Source organism: Chamaea fasciata, unplaced genomic scaffold, assembly GCF_029207755.1.
Source record: "Chamaea fasciata isolate MVZ Bird 193981 ecotype frontalis unplaced genomic scaffold, bChaFas1.0.hap1 SCAF_3, whole genome shotgun sequence".
NCBI classification, from domain to species: Eukaryota; Metazoa; Chordata; class Aves; order Passeriformes; family Sylviidae; genus Chamaea; species Chamaea fasciata.
In genome coordinates, this window is record NW_027094088.1 from 18,245,500 (window position 1) to 18,266,139 (window position 20,640).

Consider the following 20,640-nt stretch of genomic DNA (forward strand, 5'->3'; position numbering starts at 1 on the left):
GCAAAAGAGGGAAGGAGTGAGAAGCTTCTTAGTTTAACTGCACCAAATGGGGCCTCTTCCGTGATTCAGTTCTTTAAGATGCAAAAGCTTCCACAGGGCATTAGGATGATGTAGACATTTCTATCTGTGCATACTCAGCTTCAGATATCCTACAGAAGTCAGTTTTTTAAAGGTTTCCAATCTTTTCTGTTCTACCAGGTAATCTCCATAAGGATGTCTCTGTGTGCACCCCAAAGTCACTGTGGGGAGCACAGACTGCCATTGTGCATTCCACAGCCTGTGCATAGCCAGGCCTTTCCCTTCAGAACACCTTTTCAACAGCATAGAAAGCTTGGACGTTTTTGTTTTGTAATCCAGAGGCTCCAGTCTGATGTTTAACAGAGACGTGTTAAAATCTTGTGGAAATTGCCTGGGAGTTATTGTTCCTTTTTTATTAAAAAAGGTAAACAAACCCTGAGAGATGTAAGTGAGGTAGCACCATGCGTGACTATTTAATAACAAGGCTTGTGAGGTTGTGATTCCCATGGTAGCACCTAGCTTCTGCCTGCTATTGGTGGTTAATTATAGCATCCACAGGGCTCCCAGCAGTGGAGCACAGGGACACAGCGTGGCCTCTTTCTGTTAGACTTTTCCCCTGCCTCAGCCTCCTCCTCCCCTTCTTCCTGGAAAATAAAGAAACAAATCCCAATTTAGTCATCAAGGTCTGAGACATGCAGTGAATAATTCAATTCCTCATCTTCACACATGGACTCAGCTGCATAAACAAACTCAGCTGTTTCTGCAAAGTGGACAAATACATTTCCCCTTGTTTTTTGGGAATGGGATATATTGCTGTGGTTGAAAGACGTGAGACTTACAGAGAGAAGGGTCAGGAAATCTGTGTTGGTGAAGCAGCAGGGTGAAAAGCCAGTGAGTCCAGGCTGCCAGACCTGGAACTGGAGCACCAGGAGACACCCAAGCTATCGATCAGGTAATCATGTCAGCAGGAGCTCTGAGCTGTGTGGCTGAGAGGCGCATATGGGACCTAGGGAAATGCTGACATTTACCTCCCACAAGTCTTCCTGACACTCTCTTCAATGTGTCTGCTTTGTAAAAGCCACCAGACCCCAAAAGGTGTGAAATTAGTCAGGTTTGTGGCGTGAAGGTACAGTTCCAAGAGCCTCATGGCCACAACAGAGGTTTCAGTACGTGTGAGAATGTTGCCGGACCCCTGAGTCAGCACAGCTGCAGAGTGGGGTCAGAACGATCTCTATTTCCAGTAAAGAAGACCAGCTCCAGTGTGCAAAGGCTGTCTGATCAGCAAGGGCAGTCACAGTGTCATTTACAGGCTGTTGGCTTACTCAGCTGCGACAGTGGGTGAGTGCAGAAATGCCTTGGCACTTCCCTGTGCCTCAGGAAGGGGGTCTTTGGGTGAGAGTGCTCTCTTTGTGGAATTAATTCTTTCCTATCTGCAGAATTGTCTGGGATGTGTGCACACACATGAATTTGGCTCTAACTCGGCCTCTGTTGAACCTTTTCTCTATTATTGCCATTCATCTGTTACGCACTAGTATGTGTGTCTTGATGCTGCCTACATTTATCAGATACTAAGTGCTGTGAATCATCTTCCACCTCCTGAAAGGAAAACTGCAATATTAATGGAGGGCAGCATCCCATGTGAAATCACAAGTGAGCTGGAAGGAATGACCATCCCATAGGTATCAGTCAGACACTGGAATTAAAATTTACACAGGCTAAGTACACATCTCCAGGCTCTGCTGGGGTTAACCTGCCAGCTCTTGTGGATTTTAAATTTAATCTTTATTCTGGACACTATGAGATTTCTTCTTGGCTTGAATTCTGCAGAACAATGTAACCAGCAAGATGAGCCAAGGCTTTGATACAAAAGGGAGATGCTGTCTCCCTCTACTTATTTTATTTCAAGAAGTAGGATTTGGTTCTTAATATCAATACACCCTGTGGGTCTTGCTACAAGGGTTTGAAAAAAAAATAATTATGCTCAGAATGTGTAATAATCAAAATTGGGAACAGTTTGAATTTCAGGCTGGGTAGGTTGCCACCTTTCCTGGCACGGGGTTTCCTTGTGCTGCCTTTTATTGCTTGTTGCAAAACATGTCAACTCATTGCCTGGCAGACACCAAGAGATGAGCTCTGTCAAAGCATTAGCCTACAAGGTAGGGAAGCCTCAACTAAAGGAGTTTATTTGCAGTGTTCAAACATGAAAGAACCAATTCCTAAGCAGAGATTATTTAAACAGACAATCAGTCACATCCAGAAATAGATCTCAGGCCTGGGGAGTGCAGTAGCAGAGAGGTTTGGTGGTGATGGAGGTGTATCTGCAGGAGAGCTGTGTCACACCGCTGAGGCAGTGAGCCCAGACAGGACAGTCATAACACCCAGTGGTCCTGAGCTATCAGAGGGTCACAGTTCAGAGTGGCTCCTCTGCCTGTCATTTCATGGGGCAGGTGTGTCCCATGGCATCCTTGCAGCATGCACAGCCTGGCTGCACCAGGCAGTAGGTTCAGTGAGCTCCTTAGCGTGCCCAGCTGTAGGGACAAGCTTCAACAGTCACCAACAGGGGACCTGTGGGAGCATCTCACACCTCCTTCCCTGCCTGTGCATCTTCCACAGGAGCTGGGAAAATCCAAAATGTGCAGTCAGACTGCAGCCAGCGCCTCAAGGCCCTTGTCACTAGTCCCACAGGTACCACCTGTGAGTGTCTCAGGGTATCTCCTGTATTTTCCACAGTATTTTCCTGCTCACTGCACTTCACAAAGGGGAATCCTTTGTGTCTGGCTGAAAATCACTCAGAGAACAAGTCCTCTGAAGGTGCTAAATAGGAGTCATCAGTGGATGCTGATAATCTCCCGGTTAATGTCCCAGGGGACAGAGGTCTGGGACAGGCACTTGAAATCTCCTGCGCTCGGTTAAATTGCTCTGAGCTTTGGGGGCCGAGAAACTGGGTTGGCTGTCCCCTGGGAAGTGTTTCACATTAGTGTCCTGTAATTGCTCTGGAAACAAAACTGGGTGTTTGCACAAGGCTAAGGCCAGGGGGGGCACGAATGGGTTAACTCACAGCAGCTCAAAAGTCGTTCCAGTTTCAAAAAAGTTGTGAGTACACAATTCAATTTCCAGGAGCCATTCAGCCCACCCAGCAACAACAGATTTACTCCTGGCTTCCTTGTGGGCCGTTCTCTCACATGATGAAACACCTACCCTTTTGATATACAGCCTGCACCTTTCTCACACCTCTCTGTGAAGGCTCTGCTTATTGGGCTGCTCCTGCTGCTGTGCACTTTGCTCCAAGGTTTTACCTCAAGCTCAGTGTCTCCCTGTGTGTGGCAAAAGCCTTTGCTGTGTATAGTGCACGTAAAGGTAAAAGCCACCCACCCAGCTGAAAGGCAAATGTCATCTGGTGTTAGGTGTTCATTGCACAAAATAAGACAGAGTCCTTATATGCCTGGTGTCTCCCTCTGAAATAAATGTCTTTCTTCTCCTCTCTCCTTAAACTGAAGGAAGGTGTATGGTTTGCTCTTTGCCTGTGTATTGGGAGAGACAATAGATGAAAGAGGGCTCTCACATTAGTGCTGGGTCATGCTTGGGCAAGGTTTTCCTTCTCCTTACTAACTGGAAGACTAGAGAAATAGAGCAACCTGATAGTCATTCACTTACTCTTGCCTCCCCCCCCCCCCCCCCTTTCATGTTCTGTGGGCCGAATTTGTCCCTTCTTGCCCCAGTTTCTCCACTCCTTGTGGGCCTTACAGCCAGCATGGGAAGGCAGGGCTGAGCCACTGTTTGCTGTATGATGGGGGCACCCTCCCCCACATCACCTGGCACAGGATTTCACTGCTGGGTCTCCCAGCCCTGCTTCTTTCTGGTGACTTGGAAGTATTTGCTAACAGCAGTGACAAAATTCCTGATCCAACCCCAAGCACTACTTCCCAAACAATTATTCAGCACCATATCAGCTCTTCACAGCCCTGATTTTCCTGACTGAGAGACAGCTAATTAAAGCAACAGGCACAACATAATTTGTTGCTGAACAGGTAAAACTTAATAAACAGCAATGACATTGATTCATTACTATCTCCCTCTGTTATGTTCCTCTTTTCTTCCCTGAAACAAGGGGGAACTGGCAAGAAAGACTGAAGAGAAGGGAATTAAAGAGACAAGGAAGCCATTCAAAGCAGGTGGGATACTCGCCCTGTGGAGGTGGTAGCTCAGTTGAACCAAGGAGCTGCAGCAGCCTCCCAATCGTGTGGCTCCTGATGATGCTCAGCTGTGGCCCCGAAGCAGTGGGAGCTGGCAGTTGCAGCCATTGCCTTCCCCACTTCTTCCTGCATCCTCTGCCCACCCCTCCAAGGAAAGAGCTGCTGCTTTTTCATCCCTGGAGCCAGCCCGGGATGTAGGTAGATGGAAACTGCCCAGAGAAAGAGGTGTGTGGGCTGTGAGCCCTGCCCACGCCGTGGGCTGCCTGGAGCCAGTGACCCGTTTGGTGGCTCCGAGTGCGAGCTGGCTGTGGCAGGCAGGGGAGCGACCTTTTCCCACACAGAGTTCTGCCCTGCATTTTTGTCTCCTTCCCTCATCCCGGCTGTCATCACCTTCCTCTGCAGAAAGGAACATCTTGTTGTAAGCAGGATTTTCCTCCTTCCCGCACCAGCAGGCAGGATTGCTGAGACTTTTTCAAAGGTCTTGTGCCACATCTGCTCCCTTGGAGGATATTCATCCTTGTATCGGAGCCCTTCACCTACCACATCACCCATGAAAGTCTGGGATTCCTGATCTCTTCTTCAGGAAGCTGAAGGGCCATAATCTCCATGTGTGGGTAGCCCAGAGATGTTCCTGCCTACCTAAATCCATTTGCATGAATAATTATTTCTGTGGAAGTGTGAACAATGTCAAGAGACTGATCTCCAGAACCAGAGGAGAGGTGTCTGACCAGGTCAGAGAGCTCAAGATGAGCAAATTTTGAATGGCAAATTTTTAGTGTGAAAAGGGTGTAAGTTCATGTCCCACTCTCAGCTAATGAGCTCCAAGAGAGCAGGGACAGTGGTGTTCAAGGGGGCATCTCAGACACCTTTGGCCAAGCTTCCCCGCAAGTGTTCTATCCCAGGGATACCACACCCGCATTTTTGGGCAGGATACTGCTTTCAGGCTTTGTTTCCCATCCCATCATAAGGAAAATAACTCTTGTTTCAGGAAGGAAAAGAGAAGCATATGGGGTCCTAGCAGCCCAGGAGAAAAGTCTGCCAATACCGAATGGAGGCACAGTGTGTTTGTAGGGACAGGCAGTGCATGTACAGAGATAACCCAATGCCTTTCTCACAAGTCTCACAGCTTAACTGTTACCAACACACAGTAGTGTGGGGAACACTTGTTTTTTTTCAAATAGCTTTAGTGGGAGGGTAGTTAAGGGATCATTTTGTTCCTAAGAAAGTCATCCAACACCTGCTGTGCTATCAGAGAGATGTTTCTCATGGAGAGGGAAGAAGACCCATTCCATAGGTACAATCAGGAAAAAGCTCAAGATAGAGAAGTATGCTGTTTGGAGAGGGAAGCCAGCTGGATTTTATGATATGGGTCACAAGACAGAGATAGGTGTGTCCTAAACAAAACACCTGAGAGAAAATTGATGCTATATGAGGATGGCTGGTTGCTGCTGTTTCTTTTTCACTGCTGTTCAGGAGGTTTTTCAGGCTCCTGAGATTCAAAGAGTTGGTCTCCTGTGTCTTTCTTTGGAGAAGCTGTTCCTGACTGTAGAGTTTGGAGGAGTACTCTTTATCAGGTTTGGCTCTTACTGGAGAAGTTGTACGTTAGGGTGGAGTACAATGTAATAATCTGCCTCATTTTATAGACTATGATTAGGATTCATCTTGTTTTTTCTGCTGTTATAAAGGGAAATTATTAAGTTACTTCCAATCCAAGAGAGTGTTAACTTGACTTTTATACCCAAAAGGTATTAGGTGGTGGCAGGAAGGAGGGGTTGCTATCAAATCAAGCTGTTCAGGGTAACTTTGGGATCAATGTGTATGGGCTAGAAGAGTACCCCTGTGGCTCTTTCTGGCGGGCTAATAGTAACCAGAGCTCAGGCAGAGTTTAGGCAAGTTAAAAGTGGAAACTTTTTAACTTGTATTATGCAGGGGGTCATGGAAGGCTGTGACAGTTCATACTAATGCTCCTCTCTAGTCTTGAAATACAGTCTCAAAGTTGTTAATAACAAGCTGATCTTGGTAAAGTTAAAAAAAGGCTGTGTTGTTTTCAAGCTCCCCAAGAATGTGAGTAAAGGAATATAGAACTTATGAAAAATTCAGCAAAACTATTGAGATGACATCTCTAATGTACTTGTACTCTCCATTTATTGATGTGGACAAATATAAAACAGTCTGAAAACACAGAAACGTGTACTGGCATTAGTCTTCTCTTGGATATTTTTTTAAAAGCATACTAGATTCCTAGAAAGGACGTAGAAACCTCCAAGGAAACTGTTTTGACTGCCACTAATGATAATAGTATTAAAGAAAATCATCCACAGGCATTGCCAAGACAAGTGAAAGGGTTTAAACACAGTATCAGCAGTCAGTGTGCAAAACATGGCCAGTTTGGGGGTTCTGGAGCACTAATACTCACTTACTGTCCTTCACTGGACCCTGAGCTGCTCCTTGAGTTATTCTGAATGTATTCCAATGCAGCAATACTTTTCTGAGGGTTGAGACAGGTTTGTGACCTCCACTTCTTTAAAAATCGCAGGGGGAACCTATCCAGTAGAGAAGAAAGTGATCTTCCTCTGTGGGGGATCCTCATGAGGTTGAGGAGCCTGTAAACCCTTTGAGACGAGGTAAGAACTTGTGTTTGGGCAGGTTCCTGCTTGTCTGATGTTTCAGGTGGTGACTTGTGCCACAGCAAAACCTGCAAACCAGCAAATCCTGATGAAGATGCTGCTTCTACCACTGCACCGAGCAGTGCTACATGGCTGCATGAGCAATGTTCTTGATCTAATTATAGTTTTGGGACCAGAAAGAGGTGTTCCCACGTGTATTCACACAGCCCTTGCTTGCTTGTCTAACACAGCAGCTCGTCAGGGAAGATCGTTTCAGTGGCTGTTTTTTGCCAACTCAGTAGTTCTTGAGTTATTAAATAGTAAATAATTTCAATCAATAATGACACAAATAAGAGAAATCTAAAGACAAGAAAAGAAAAGGCCACGAATTTGTACCATCTGTCCCTGGAAATGGAAAATGGTAGGGGCAGATACAAAGCCATCTAATTTACTCCAAGGAAAAATTTATATCTTTTATGGTCTTAAGCATGTATGAAAAATGATAAAAATTAGTTTTGCTTCAGTGCACAGCATTTTCTGCTTGGTTCAGAGACTGGTTCTTCAAAATGAGAGCAGAAAACTAACCATATCGACATGAATATTTCTCAGTAGCTTTTGTTTTTTTCCTTTAATAAAGCTCTTTTCAAGTACTGGAATAGCTGGGTCCCGCTCAGGTGCAAATCGCGGCTGTCCAGGGGCTGTAGTGACAAAATTTTAATAAACACTGTCACCTTCTGGGCACGCCGCTGCAGTGCAGCTTCCAACCAGCTATCCTGCATGTAAGGCAATTTCTCCCCGCCCGAGAGAGTCACTGATTCTCCTGACTTGGAAACTTTTCTGTTATTCTGCCAAGCCTAGATCCCTAGGTTTGATCACTCTAGAAAAAAAGAGCTTTGTGTCTTCGGGTGAACTTAGTACTGAGGGACTTTTGTTTCTGTTTGTTTGCAGTTTCATGCTTAGAAACCCTGTATGAGTGGGAATTGCACAAAATCTTTTTTTTTTTTCTTTTTTCTTTTTTTTTTTTTTTTTTTTTTTTCTTTTTTTTTTTTTTTTTTTCACTTCTTGGTACATTTTTCTACTTCAAAATATAAGCAATATGTGGTGCCCAGTGTGTTGAGCTCACAGCTAATCCTACAGCCTGCCTTGATCATGCAACCTGAGCAGGAAGATCTGTTGTTTCAGCCCCACTGCACCTACTGGAGATGCTTGGGGTGCAGTGGCAGGGTAGCCTTCTGCTATGGGAGGACACCTCCCATCAGTCCTGTCAGTGCCATATATAGTTGAGCTTGGTCATGGGTCAGAGCTGGTTAAAAAAGCCCACTAGAATTCAGTTTTTATTCTCCTCCCTCACCTAAGCTAGAATTTGGAGGTTTAGCAGAGGCTAACTATTCATTTATAAGTCTTGTGAACATCTGGTTTCTCAGTGGCTGGTTGGTGAACAAACAGGATATCAGCATGCTGGGCATTCCCTCCATGGAGCAGAGCTCCTTGGTATCTGTAGCTCTGCAGCCATTGCTAGTTTATAAATAATTCTTTATATTGTGGTTGACTTCCCCAGCCTTGTGTTGTCTAAAGCCAAGCCAAAAGGGCAAGTGGGAGGAACAGCTGTCCTCCTCCTTGGGCTAAAGGGAGTTGCTGAATGCTCTTTTGTTTTGTAATATTCACAATAATAGAGCTTGGTGCTCAAGAGGTGGACCTTCAAGACCTGGCTGACCAAGAAAGGCCTTGCTGGGACTCCTGGGATGAGTGAATGGCAGGACACTCTCCGTGGTATCTATTCTGAGGGAATGGCAGCAGTAGTCAACAGCTAAGAGAGGATAAGGAGGGGAAATGGTGTGGCAATGCGTGTGGGTTTGTCTCTCATTCTTTTGATTCTTGGTTTGTCAAACTTTATGCTTGCTTACAAAGACACAGCATTTGCAAATCTGACATTATCCTCCTGATTGGAAGAGCCCCCCCAGTGTTTTGAATTTAGGCTGACTGCTGACTCCTGACTCCAGCAGGGATAGGAGAGGACAGAAAGAAACTGGTCAGGGAAACTGGTCTTGCCTCTGTGCTGCTCCAGGTATTTGATTTGTGTCTTTACTCAGCATGCTTTTCCTTGTGCAGGGATTTTTTGCCTGTGTTCCTGTGGTGGCTGGTGTTTATCACCAGCTATGCTGCAGCGGTACAGGGGGAAAGGTCTGGATCTTCTGTATGAGCACCTATTTCCATGGAACAGTGCCTCTGGCAAGAATGTTGAGCCCATTCCAGCAATGTTATGTTTTTCCTCTCCTTTTCCAACAATGCTTTATTTAAATCATGGCTACTTTTGAAAGATATGTAGAAGACATTCTCGATTTTGTAAGGATTCTAGCTGAAAGCCAGTTTACAGCACTTAAAAGCCTCATTTTCCACGACTGTATGAAGCCTCACAGGACTACTCAAACTCATGGGCTCCTCCTATTTAGAAACACTAGAAACAGCTCCTGGCCCAAAGTAGTACTTCACAGAAAACTTGCGTGTGGTTTTTTTCCTCCTTGTCCCCACAAAGATTATTTTGCCTGCTCTAAGAGCCCAGACCAAGCAGCCACCCCTCTGTGTGGGGCTACCTCCCCCTGTGACCACCCAGCACCAGGCTGATTATGTTTGGCAATTTAAATGGCTATAAACCCCCTCCAGGAGTAGAAGAGGTGTGATGGGCAGCAAAGCTGCCAGATTTGGGGGTTGACATCTGGGAGCCTTGAGGAGCTATTTTATGGACACAGTTTGGATCTGAGTAAGTGAATTTTGGCCATCTTTGCTGTACTGGGGGCGCTGCAGTGGAACCAGGTGGTGTGACCCCACACCTGCCTGTCCCTCCCCTGCCCAGCAGTGGTCCTTCATCTTTGTCCTTTGCCAGTCTGGAGCAATCCCTCCTGGTCTTGTGGAGCAATCCTGCTGTCCAGTGCTCACTCTGTGGCCAAATCATAAGGTATTTTTCCACCTCTAGAGGACACTGTGTCCTTCCATATGCTCACTTCTCTGCTGCGCTCTGGAGGCAGCCCTGATCAGTGGCAGCCTGCCAGCGGTTGCACAAGTTTCTAGTGGGCTGGGACCATCATTCCCAAGTTGGGAAGGCTGGTCATGAAGGCTTGAGTGGCTCTGTCACCAGCTGCTGTGTGTTGGGGGCACTTATCCCTCTTCACCTGCTCTGTCCATAGTTCTATGAACCCAGCAGGCCCTGCTGGCTTCTGGGCTTGGACCAGGTAAGGCAGGGACTTGGAAGGGCTTTGTAGGTGTGGGAAAACATTTTCTTGCTCTCAGCACACATCTGTCCAGAGGTCACCTGGATTTTGCCTTTTCAGTGCCTCGTGGGGACCTTCATCCATAGGGAACCTTCTTCAATATGGGTCTGTGATTTTGATCCCACTGCTGTTCCCCACACCCAGGATAGCTGGCAAATGAGGAGCTGTCAGGCAGAAAGCAAGCCTAGGGAGGTTGTCTCTTACTGGAAGACTACACAGGTTTTCATCTGCTTTCTTGTCTGTTCCTAAGACTTGCTGGCTTAGACTTGACTTTTTCTTTTTTCCCACTCTTCTCTCATTCCGGTATTTTGCATTACAGTAGGGAAACTACATCATAAAGATGCCTTGTGCTAGTCAAAAAACTTATGGAGTACATTAACAGAATGACTTTTAAAATGTATTGGTGGTTGATCAAGAGGTGATAGTTTACTTGGAAGTAGCCAGTGAAGTGTGTCATAATACAGCTGCAGTGCTGCTGAGGGAGGTGCTAAACAGCTTCAAGTTTTTGATGCCATAGGTCTCATGCAGTCACATTGCTCGTGCTTGCAAGTCCCTTCCAGATGTTTTGTTCTGTCAGACTCCTCTGAAGGACTCACCAGCAGAGCCAGACTGTGATGTTCTGGGCTGGGCACACTGGGGTGCCCTTGGAAGACCCCTCTGCCATGATGATAAGCTCCAGTGGCAGTTTTGGACATAGCAGTGGTCCCCTCTCAGGTGTATAAGCACCATTAGATGCCCAGATGCATGGTTCATGTTTTTGAGTCCTGTGGAGCCTATTGCAGCTGAAGACATGTCCTGGCATTGAATCTGAAGACACAACATAGCTGACAGGAGAGCAAGGTTGTTTCATTTTAATTGAACCAGAAATTAGGCCATTTTGGAGGAGGATTCCTCCTCCAATCCAAAGTTTGGGGATGGTTTGTGTATCCATGGATAAAAAAGGGCTGGGTTCTTCCTGCCAACTGTCCTTCCCATGAAATACATTTCCATCTTTAAGTCAAATATGAACTATTTTGGGTCTTTCACAGAAATCCACTGAAACCTGCCCCTGAGAGGAAAATCAGACAAGATTCAAAAGTTGAATCCTGATAGGCCCTCAGGTTGCTACTGAATTTTGTGTTTGACATGTTGCTGGTGTCAATCCATGGGTTGCAGAGCAGGGAACTAGATGGGGGTTTGGGGGTGAGAAGTCATACAAAGGGAATGATTTTTTTTACATGCAAGGGAGGATGAAAATTTTCTTCAAATCATCCAGCTTTTCTTTCTGGGAGAAAATGGGAAGAGGCGAATGTGCAAAGCAATGGATTACTGTGCAAAACTGCTTTTTGTAGTTACCGAAGTTGGGCAAATTTTTATTTTCCTAGCATTTTATGAGGAGCAGGAGTGTAAAAACTGTGCAAGTGGTAAACCTGTGCAAGACAGCAGTGGTGAAAGCAGAAACTGATTGTATTGCTCCAGCTTTGGAACCACAAAAGCCATCTGCAGAAGTCCTTATGGAGCAGGAAGGGATGGGGGTCACTGTTTCCTACTAAATGAAGACGCTCAGATGTATTAGTGTGTTGTCACAGACATACCCAGTTTTCCAGTGCTACTTTGCTCTCCTGTGCCTCTGATCCAGCTCCTTTCTGCCTCCCAGGGAGGTGGACGTGGCGTGGAGGCAGCAGCCTCGGTGTGTAACGCAGGCACTGACCTTTCCCACAAACACTTTTCTCCGCAGCCCTCGGGACATCTGCTGGCCCTGGAGAGCCTTGAAACAATGCGGGTTTCCTGGCCCTCTGTGTGGTTTTTCCTCTTATAGGAAAATATATGCTAGAGTATTCGTTTTCCAGTGGGTTTTTTTCCCCAGTGTTAGCATGTGTGCGTTGTCTGCAAGGGTGCCTGCAAGGCTGGAAAGTCATGGTGAAAATAAGACCATTCAGATAGGGATTTGTGGGGACAAGCTCTCTTGTTTCAAGGGCAATGCCCTGCATGGAGGGAGTCCCTACACAGCAGGAATTTGCCCAGCTGTGCTTCTCACAGGAGATGGGCAGGTTTCTCTCACCAGTGGGATTCCTCAGGGTGTTTTTTTTCCTTCTCTTGCTGTTCTCTGCCCTTGTACCATACCCCATTCAATAGCACTCCTAGTCTGACTTGCTGCAGACCCACTGCCTTTCATCCACATCTTTTCCTGAGCTCAATAACTTATTTGGGGAAACCATATCTCTGAGACAGACATCTGTTTTGAAAATGATACTGGCTGAGCTATTTCTTTGCTTGCTAGCCTGTGCCCATCATGGTATACCCCTGAGTCAGCCTGACTTGAGTGTCATGGGTAATTTTTCACTGCTGTTCATCACATTTTTTAGACCACTTTCCTCCTGTGAAGACATACGTATTCTGTGATCTTGTTACTTCTTACTGAAATAAGCAAATAAAACACTTTAAATTCCACTATAAGGCAGCTGCTGAAACACATTTGTGGGTTGTGGGGTTTTTTTTTTACACCCTCTCCATTTTTTTTCAGTAGCTTTTTCTTTTTTTACAAGTGTAAACCAGGACTGGACAAAACCTTTCAGTATTTTGACTTGCCAAAACTGTGTACAGAGTCAAACTAATGATGGGATATTTTAAAATTGTTTTTAACACTCACGGCTTATGAATGGTAACACTTAGCATTCTTTTTAGTATGGTTCCTTCTCCCAGCTCAAGTGTACTGACTAAATCCTTTCCCCTAAAATATTATTGCCTAAGGTTTGATTAAAGCTGTGAGGAATGTGTGTGAAAGCGCTTCTGGTAAGTCATTGTTCATGGGAGCTGGGAATCATCACTGTTTACATTTTTTAAAATTTTCCCAAAAGATCTGAGGTGCAGTATGGAGAACTTTAGTTTCTACAGGAGCCAGTTGAGTCAAGCAGCTGTGGGGAGGAGGGACAGCCTGGAGTTTTGGAGCAGTGTTCTCTAGAACTGCAAGAGGGAATATTTTTAAAGGCAGACGCTTGTCCGTGCACTGATGCTCCCCGACACAAGTAAGAGAGGTTAAACGCAGCCACGCTGTTTCTTTGTGGCTGCTGTCTCACGGGGCATCCTCTGGCTGGCATTTGATTGACTGGGAGGAAGCAGGATTTCGTGTTCACTGCTACAAGCCCATTTCATTTGGTAACACTATCTGTGGTCCTCTTTGAAATCCCCCAAGCAACTGTTAATAGCTGGGTCCCAGGAAAAGCGATCTGGCAGGACGGCCTGTGGGGAGGCCAGTTGCCTAGCGCTGGGCTCAGTGTTGTGAAACAGTTGGCCGAGCCATCAGACTGGCTCAGCTAAATGAATTAAGTAATTGCACAGCCCTGCAGAGAATATCAGTGAGGAATTTCCATATTGCAGCTCTTGATATTCCCGCCTCACAGCCCTGTTACCACAAGTGCGAGGCCTTGGCTGAGCAGGCAGTAATTTGATATTAAATGAGGTTCTTATTAAGCAGATGCAATGAAATAGGGCAGAGTTTTATGTTGCGTTAGTCATCTAAATGCTTTTTATTAGCATTCATTAGGATGAGGCATAACTGAGTGCAGGGTATCCTTTAGCCAAAGCCTGACCCCTTCGGAAGGAGGGTAATTAAGGAACTAAGAGCTTGGGAATAGGAGCTAGGCCACACACAGTAAGTGTGCATCGGCTCAATCTCTCCCTCTTCTGGGAACCGCCTCTGCAAAAGAGGTCGTGAGGAAACTTGGGGCATGGCCCACTCTGCCTGGGGATGAAACTCCTCCTTGTCTCATTCTCCAGGTGTTAATTTGACAAATCACAAAGCCCTCTTGGAAAGCAAACCATCTGCACAGGCACACGTTGCTCTTTCCTTTCGACTGAGTGTATCAGGCCGTGGGAATAATGTTGGGGGGTTTGTTGGTTTATTTTTAGAGGATCATGGAGCTTCATAGGAAAGCTGGTATAAAGCTCTGACTCTTAATTCTGACCACTTCAGAAATGTGTACAAACATATGTGACTGTCAGAGCTGGCTCACCAAGGTGGCAGTAGCCATGTTGGTGGCTTCCCTACAGGGATGCCTTTGCTTCATCAGGGAAATGGATCCTCAAATTAGTGGAAAAGCCACCCATAAGTCAGCAGTACCTCTCTGCAGGCCCAGGCTCATTTTGTAAACTGTGGGCTGTGTTGTCCAGCTTGCTTTTGTCCTGTTTAGGTTTCTCTGTTTTAGGCTTTGTCTCCATTTCTCCTTAGCCTGTGCACTGTGATCAATGAATTATTCTGCCTCCTCTCTGCACACTTTAGTCCTCTCTCTGTATTAAATGCCTTAGGCATTTTACTCATGAGATGGTCCTTCAAGCTGCATTTTTTCTCTTGGTTTTCTATCATCTGGCAGGATTCAGCAATAAGTAAAGTGATAATTTTATTAGAATTCCCAGTGCTTGGTGTTCATGTGAGTTTGTGGTGGATGGCTTATGTCTTGTTTGCAGTGAACTGAGCACTTGTGCCCTCTGTCCTGAACATGCTCTGGTCCTCTTGGGTTTGAAAACATCCCCAAAGCCTAATTGGTTTGGATGGGATAGAATTTGGCCAGTGCTGAGGCCTTGGCAAAGCTCCCCTCCTAAATAAATGTGGTGATAAGTGACCACTGCAAGCTCTTGTGAGTCATCATGAAGACTCAGAGGTACCCTCTTGTCCAGACCACTCCCTAGCTCTGTGAAGCCAGCCCACAGGCAGACATTTGGGTCCTCTGTCTCTCCAAAACTGAAGAGTGGGTTTCACCTACGAAAGGAGACTAGAGATCTGGGTATATTCCCTTTTTTGTAAAAGGAGAAATGAAGGGTTTGAGTCGAGCAAACTGCACTAACAAGCTGTCAGTTCTGCCTGCAACACTGGTTCTTGCAACAGCATCCACAAGGCAGCTGTCACTTTGGGGGAGGAAAGGAATCAGAGGGAAGAAATCATTCAGTGGGAGGTGCCTTTTTGGTTGGAGTAGAAGCAGCCCATTCTTTCCCCAAACTATGGGAAAGGAAATGTCTTGATTTTTGAAGATGAAAAAGGCTGCACCTGCAGCGGAGATGTGAGAGGAGTTGAGGGGGGTCAAAACAAAACAACCCCCTCAGCAACCTTGGCCCCGGAAGAGTCCCTGGGCTTTATTTGGCACTTCTGCTTCTCATAAACCACTTGCAGTTGCTGGGACATGGCAGTGGTGGCTGCCTGCATCCCGACAGCCAGCATGTGAGAATCTGGAGGAGACCTGGCTTTCTCACAGCCCTGGTACTGCCTGGCCTTCCAGCAGTGTGTGTAGGACTGGCTGTGTCTCTCTGGCACCGAATGTACAGACACTGATCTGGGAACACAGATATTTGAAGACTGTTTCCTTGAGGGAAAGGGTTTCTTTATTTTTTCTGCTCTAATACACTAATGAAAATCAAACTTCGCTGTACTTACAGGGGGAGCTTGGAGTGTGCACAAAGATCTGAAGGTAGGTGTGAGAGAGGCAATGAACCAAATCCAAGCATGGAAAACTTAGTCTTCAGGGGTAAATTACTGAAACCATACAGTATGCTGGCTGCAAGGGTTTTCTTGGATTGCAGTAGTCTTAGTTCTGGCAAATGCAAGGAGCTGTTCAAGTATTTCCTTTTTATTCCTCTTCAGCAATTGTTCTTCAAGCCCTGGCTTGTTCAAAGTCTCTTAGTACCACTGTTGTCTTTGGATAAAATAAACAAGTTTTATTCAATGCAAGGTGTTTTCTATTAGATATTTATGTTTGAGCTGTGTTGGTTGCCTCGTTGTCGGTGACATGTGGCCAGTTGTCTTCATTTTGGACCATATAACCCGTAATCAGTGTAATTCTCGCAATCAGGAGGTACTTGAAGACACTGAGCCTTTCCAAAGGGAAAGGAGAAAAAAATAGCAGACGAACCTGGAAAGATAATCTTGAAAAACAAATGGGGAAAAGTATTACTTAAGCCATGGAGCTTTTGTAGGTGATGAGCATTCCTAGGAAACTTGGGCATATGGTTACTATCTTATAGCTAAATAAATTAGGATAATTTCAATTTAATGTTCGGTTGTGGGCAACTCTCTGTGAAGCTTTAGACAGATTGATTTTATCTGCCTGAGACCTCTGATTTCCCATCATCCTCCTTTTCATTGCTTAAAAAATTTATCGATCTCAAAGCAGCCACGGACAGTTTCAAGTGCTATCATAGCAAATAGCACAGAGCAGAAACATATTTGGCAAACCCCATGAGTAAGGTTCCCATTACAAACTTGTGCGATATGTTTCATTTGGTCCAGAGCTGAAAGACTCCTTATCAAACTTTAAAATAAATAAAATTTAAAAATACCATCTTTCTGGCATCAGTACTCCAGAACAGGAGGTTAAAGTTCTTTTTCCCCCGTTATGCGTGCCAACGAATATTTGATTTCTGAAAGTTCTTAGAGAGTGAAAACCAAAGGGTCAAGATCACATCTGAACTGAATTCTGTCTTAAAGGTGGATGGTTATCCATGGAAATAAGTTTGTGGTATTTTTCTAGCTGCTAGAATAATAATAATAAAAAGTCTTAAATTCATCATCAATTTGCTTTTTAATATTTCTCTTTCTGCACGTGATTTCTCTACTGCCTTTCTCCTTGGTACCTCTCCTAAAGCTTTGTCCTCATCTGTGACAGTGGTGCTTAAATACCGAGGTGACAAAACTGGACAGCCCTTGGTTTTCCACTTCCAAGTGCTCTCTGTGGGTAGTGCAGCCTGTGGCATTGCCTGTTTGGATAGCTGTTAGATCACATTACCTGTCTATCCTCTGGCATTGTAGCAGTAACCTGGCACGGCAGCTATTTCAGTGCTATTTCCCTTCGCTACCTGGCACCAGTCATACAACATTTTTATATACTGAATTATTTATGGACTCATAATTATTTAGCATCAATATGTCAATGTTACAATGCCCCTGTTGGCCATAAAGGAGCAAAATCTTTCTTTAATTAAAATTACATGGTCTGTGTCAGCTTTCCTTGGACCTAACTTTTTAAAACTGAGTTGGGAGTTTGAATTCCATCCTACCAAATACCTGTGTTTTAAGCAAAGACTACATACAGAGCTTTCTTTCAGTGAGACTGGTCTTGGAAGCCAATAATTTTATGTGTTTTAGGGAGGTTTATGTTATACTGGGGAGTTTACAATGGACTTCATTGAACTGTAGACCACAGTGGCAGTATTTTTTTTATAAGTAACTTCTAATAAGGAGGAAGCAGTGTATAATTCAGACTGTCAGTGCTCCTGTCTAAAGACAAAAGCTTAAGATACCTCAATGATGGTTTGAAAATCTCCTGAATATCGAGGGCAAACTGGTAATAAAGATAATCAATTGGTTTGTTTTAAATAATGTAGAGCTGTTCTCTTTGAAAAAATATTGCATCATTTGGCATTGTAGAAACACACCGAACCACCACGTAATTTAATTACACGACCACCCTGCAAGCTCCATGAGCCATACTCAGTCCTGGCATAAGCGGGTGCAAATCCCTCTGGGAATTGCACCCGCTTATGCCAAAGCTAAATTTGATCCAGTGTTGTTTTCCCTCTTCCCTGAAAGCTGGAAGGAATGGAGATCCACTTCATACTGTGCTGTTCTTGGAGGTATTAGCTTTTTTCTGCACACAGAGCAAGTCTATACCTGATGTTGAACTGACTTTCGCTCTAATTGTCAGAAGAAAACCAAAAAAGGTTCCTGAACGCAGTGTACAAAAGCAGTTGTTGAGTGTTTGAAGTTATCATAACCAGAAAGCAAACTCCATCATTTTCTAAGTCACATCTGCCATGGAAACAGCACTGACCCTTTGTAGAGAGGGACCAGAATAGAGCAACCATTACATGCTTATCAAGACTGCTCCCTTGATGACATGCCTGTGATACACAGCTTTCATCTGATGCTCAAAGAAGTAATTAATTCTGTATTTGTCGAGTATCTTTGCTTCATTCAAGGTGTGAGGCTGCCACTCTCACTTCAAGCTGGCTTTTACTTCTTGAGCAGTCTCCTCTGACAGAGTGAAAAATGTTTTGTAAGAAACGTTCCACGTGCTCCATGCCTGTGCCACACAGCTACCCCAGCAACTTTTTTCTTCCTACCTTGTAATACCTGCAGGTTAATTAACACTTTTAGATTTATCTTGAAATCCAGAGACCTTCTTTCCAGATGGAGAAAAAGACATCTCAGAATGGATAAGAATCTTGGGAGATGGCTCTTCTGAGGGGGAATACTTTTCTTGACTTTACTTCAAAATAAAACCCTCTACCTGCTCCAAGTTAACCTCTTGCTGTACACATGTGGTGTCTGAAGCTCCATGGAGCCCAGAGGTGGCACAGAGTAGTGTAGAAAGTACAGGGAAGATGGTTCAAAGTATTCAGTCTTGCAGGACATCTTGAATAGCTTTGGCTCACTCCAGTCAGCCACAGTCAGCCAACATGTGCATGCCAGGCAGAGGGACATGGCCCTGGACCTTTTCATTTCTAGGACTTGATTTTAAACATTTGGTTGAGATGGAAATCAAGCAAGAATTCCATATGATGTATTCTGTGAGGAATAGCTAGTGTCAGGAGAAGCCTTGTTCTTTCCAAACACTGAGAAACAAGAATCTCTATGGAGTACAGAGACAATGAAAGGCAAAAAACACATCAAACAAGTAGCCCAAGTTTATGAAATAGGCACGTAGTCATGACCTTCCTCCAGTTACAAAGACATGTGCACACACACACACCAGCCTTTAACTTCAAGAGGAGTTGCTCACATGTGTCTTTGGACAGATCTTGTCCCTAAACTGATTTATGGCCAAAGGAAACTTGGGCTCTGATTCAGGTTCAAGTCAGGTTCAGCGTGGAAAATCTTGAACTTGGAGTCAGACCCTAAAGCAGCCCTTTAGAGAGGCAAACAAACAGCTCAGACCAGTTTTTCTCCCTAGCTGGAGCTCTAGCCTTGTGCTCGGGTCTAGCACGCCCTTCTGCCTCCCTCCTCACTGAAACACAATTATTTTTAAGGGGATCTTTATTCCACCCAGGAGAATACAGCACAGGCAATTGGCTAGCAATGGTGCCTTGGAGCTCAGCCACCTGGGGCAAGTGTGAGACTGCGCATGGAGGGAAAAGGAGAGAGCAGCAAGTGACAGAGAGACCCTTTTGCTGCAAGAGCCTGGGAGATTCAACCCAGAGACTCCCAGAGGCTCAAATCTCATCTCCTTAAAGGGGCCAATACCATGATGTTTAAACTAAACAGGCTGCTGTTGCTGTTTAATTTGGGGGTTTTTTGTTTATTTTGTTTTGCTATTTTTAACACGAGTAGATGTCATCATGCACTTATTTCTGTATTGTCTCTTGCTGACAGTGAGGAATGGATTTCTGCGATGATTGTGCATGACTGGGCAAAGATTGGACTTTGACCTTTTATTCCCAAACAATGGTGACCTGTCCTTTTCCTGACAAAACAAGGAAGGTACTTAAATTAGATTTATCTGCTTCTCTTCCTACAACATGTTGCTCACTCTTGGTGAAAGCTTCTAAGTAACCAAATTAAAATGCAGTATGCTGCTACAACTAAGGACATCCAGTTAAAATTCACTCTAGAGTAAATCCCAGCCCAATCAATTTAGGGGTGGAACCAAATATCTGTAAGCAGTCCATCCCACTGCCTGTCATTGAGAAGTAGTGGGCATCCCGAACCTGGATTCACAGAGTTTCTCTTGTGTTTCAGAGCCCGCCCTGCTCCAGCACAACCACCAGACTGATATCCCCACCAAGGTATTGGCAAATGCAATCTCATTTTGGATAATATATTTTCATATTTATTGAGCAAAATCTTGTACGGCTCCTATTGAACTGTTTGCTGGGGCTTTGTTTTGTTTTGATTTGGTTTTGTTTTTTTCATTTTTACTTCTCTTTATAAGCACTGTGCAGGCTTAAAAACACTTTTGGGAACTCAACCAAAAAGTTCTTTCTTTTCTACAGATTTGAATTCCCATCAAATACAGATGTGTATCTCATTTGGGAGCATATCCCTCCTGTACTTCTCAATGCAGGTAGAATCACTCTATCGCTTGATTTCCAAACACTTGCACCCCTCAAAACTGACCTGTTTTCAAAGAGGACAACCACCTGTAATGCTTATTTGGCAACAGGTCTGGAATGATTTCTTATGACCAAACTGCTTTTCCCAGCTGCTACCAATGCCATGGAGCCAAATATTTGTTAAAGATCACTCTTTCTAACATAGTCGTGTTTTTTAAAAGGCTCTCAGTTCATCTGTGAAAAGCATATGAGCAGCTTGACTAAGTATTACTCCCGAACTTTCCATGTTCCTGTCATGTTCCTGTCATTGAATTCAAACCCAACAAACTCCTTTGTTGGGTTTCCATGTCTCTATACCCCTATTTAAGCTAAAATCTGATCACCACCTATTATGCAGGAATGAATTCAGTTGTCTCCTCAATAGGAAGTATTTTATTCTTGCACATCTTACTCTATACTTCTTGATTTCAAGGAGTAGGTGACCATTAAAATTTTTGAAGTGAGTTTACTTTTGCTTCCTGTGCTTTCAGGAAGTTGCTC

General features: G+C 44.7%; 1 long non-coding RNA gene across 1 annotated transcript; it reads left to right on the forward strand.

Annotated features, from left to right (window-relative positions):
- The first annotated feature begins 5,689 nt into the window (after positions 1–5,689).
- Positions 5,690–19,522, forward strand: LOC136287619 (uncharacterized). The gene is made up of 3 exons (XR_010720209.1): positions 5,690–5,785; positions 6,748–6,835; positions 19,421–19,522. It is a non-coding gene; the product is annotated as an uncharacterized lncRNA (long non-coding RNA).
- The last annotated feature ends 1,118 nt before the right edge of the window (positions 19,523–20,640 follow it).